Genomic DNA, 3,045 nt, shown 5'->3' with positions numbered 1-3,045 from the left:
AGCGAGAAAGTGAGGAGAGAAAGTGGGAGAGAGCGAGAGCAACCTGTGGTCAGCCAGCCTTGTCCGGCTGCTGCATTCGAACATCACGCCCACGCCTCGCCTATGCATTGAACGGCCAGCAAGCTTCTAGGGTGATTATTTGGAGGTTAGGGTGGATTATGCATGTAAAACCCTAATTTGAATACAAACAAAGCTTGAAGACGTAAAGGACAAACGTCAATTAAAATCTAGGTGTCCGATTAAGAGAAATTCTTAAACCCTAAGAAATTGTGTTGGATGCTTTGGGAAGAACGCATTAAACCAAGGTGAAGTTAGCTTACTTTGATAAAGGGAGGATTAAACATTTGGCATGTACCAAGTAGGTGCTGTTAATCCCACGAGAAATTTGAACCCTATAAATAGGGAGTTGGGATTTCATTTTCAAATCACACAAAAATCATAAATTTCGAAGAGAAAGTAGAGGGCAGTGAGAGTTCAAAGGAATTGTCAACTTTGGACGAGGAGATCTTCCATATATACTCGTGCTTGAATTGGATGACTCTAAAGCCAAAACTCTTCTAGTTTTCAGAGTAAGGCTGCCATGAGGAAAAGCTCAAAGGAATGGGCTGAGGTTGAGAAAGAAAGGCAGAAGGGTCAGATGTTAGATCTAGTCTAGGCCAGTCTTGAAGTTTTGAGATTCCGGCCAAATCACAACGAAATTATAGCTGAAATTTTAGGGTAAGATTGCTAAGACATTTTAGAATAATTTGTAGAAGGAAGTATTTCCAAATAAGTCGGCAACTATGAGTAATCTAAGTTGTAAATTGAATTAGATTCTAAGGAGTGGAAAAAAGGACGAGAGGCTACTAGAGTTGAAGTTCCTAAGAGTTCGAGGTGAGTGGCTAAAATTTTTCGAAACTAAAATGTTTTTAAACTTTTTGATTACAAATGTTTTAAGAAAGCATGTTTGCGAAAATATTCTCATGCCTAAATAGTTTTATAAAGTGGTTTCAAGCAAGATCTGAATTGTGTTGTGAACGTATGCCTATTGTGAAAAACTATTTACATAATGTTGATTTTATCCAGCATGCGTTACCATCTTTAAAGCCATATTGTATATGTGTTACTATTCATGCTTTTAAAGAGAAAATTTTATAAATAATTTTGGTAAAATGCGATGCCGAAGTATAAGGAGAAGGCATCCACCCAAACTAGATACTGAAGTACAAGGAGAAGGTATCTATTGGTACTGAAGTACGTTTGAGAAGGTACTAAGCCAATGGGATTACTGACATCGTTGGAGAAGGTATCCTATAGTCGATACTGAAGTACAAGGAGAAGGTATCTGAGCAGTAGTACCTAATGTGCCAGGTAAATAAAGTCAGAGATTGGAGCAAAGGGTTCTTCTCTCTCTAAGAGGAATATTGACCCTACCAGTGAAGGTCCTGAGGTCTCGTCAGACCCAGATCCGAAGGGGAAAAGAGTTAGAGACTCAGTAAAACAGGAGGCAACTTCTGAAAACGAGTCTAGTACACTAAAAGTAGATGTAGAACCCCAAATGAAGAATTGAGTATTTGATAGAATCACTTAAAGATTAGCGGCGAGTGTAGAATCGATTCAAAACGATCCAGAAAAGAAGTTCGGCGTCGAGAGGCTAAAAGCTTTAGGAGCCACGACGTTCGATGGAACCACAGATTCAATAGATGTTAAAATCTGGTTGGATTTGATTGAGAAGTGTTTTAAAGTTATGAGATGCCCTGAGGACTGTAAGGTCGAGTTAGCGGCATTCTTGCTACAAAAAGGGGCTGAGAAGTGGTGGAAAGTGATAGAGGCTAGAAGGGGTAGTTCAGAAACTATGACTTGGTCTGAGTTTAGACAAGTATTTGAGGATAAATACTACCCTAATTCTTTTAGAGATGCGAAGAGGGAGGAATTTCTCAGGCTAACTCAAGAAGTGATGACGGTTGCTGAGTATGAGCAAAAATTTACTGAGTTATCTCAGTATACCCTTCCGATCATCGCGGAAGAGAAGGAGAGGTGTGGGAGATTTGAGAGTGGCCTAAGAAGAAAAATACGTACACCTGTTACCTCTACATCTAATTGGGTGAATTTCACTCAGTTAGTTGAGACCGTTATTCGAGTAGAGCGGAGTGTAGCGAAGGAGGATGAATTTCAACCAGAAGAAGGACAGTTTAGAGTGCCTGGAGAAACAAAAAGTAAAAAATTTAGATCCTCGTTCTCTAGACAGTTGGGAATAAGGAGTTTTGGGGGCATGAGCCAACAAAGTTTGAGTCGAAAGAAGTCCAAACCTATAGCTAAACAAAGTGGTAGATCAGTATCAGGTCGTGCTAGTGAGTCGATGGCTAGTACGGGGAGGAAACCACTTTGTGTAAACTATGGTAGGCCTCATACAGGAGTATGTTATGGTAATAGGAATGTGTGTTTCCAGTGCGGACAAGCTAGGCATTTCAAAAGAGATTGTCCTCAGCTAGGTCATGGAGCATAGAATGAGAAAAGAGGAGTTACCCAGACTGTAAACCAACCTAGAACGACCGGAACTAGAAGTGAGGGATCCGGTGTAGCTAAGCAGAAAGGGGTAACTGGACGACCCCAATAGCAACTGCAGCAGCAGCAGGGTAGAATGTACGTTATGACACACCAGAAAGTGGAAGAAGCTCCATATGTCGTAACTGGTACGATAACTTTATGTAATCAATCTGCTTATGCATTATTTGATCCCTGTGCTACACACTCATTCATATCTAGTATGTGTGCATTACATATAGATAAAATACCTAAACTATGGATGAGGAATTATTTATCTCTATGCCTGTTGGAGATACTCTAGTTGTACATGAGTATTATAAGAATTGTGAAGTAATTCTTGGAGACCAAAGTTTTTGGGTCGACTTGAATCCATTAGAATTACTAGAATTTGATGTTATCTTAGATATGGATTTCCTAAGTAAACACTATTCCACTATGGATTGCTTTAGAAGAGAAATAGTGTTTAGGAAACCCGGTGAAAAAGAAATAACTCTGGTAGGAAGTAAAAGAATACTCCCA

This window comes from Benincasa hispida, chromosome 5 (genome assembly GCF_009727055.1).
Source record: "Benincasa hispida cultivar B227 chromosome 5, ASM972705v1, whole genome shotgun sequence".
Taxonomy (NCBI): Eukaryota; Viridiplantae; Streptophyta; class Magnoliopsida; order Cucurbitales; family Cucurbitaceae; genus Benincasa; species Benincasa hispida.
Note: the sequence above shows the minus strand (reverse complement) of the source record.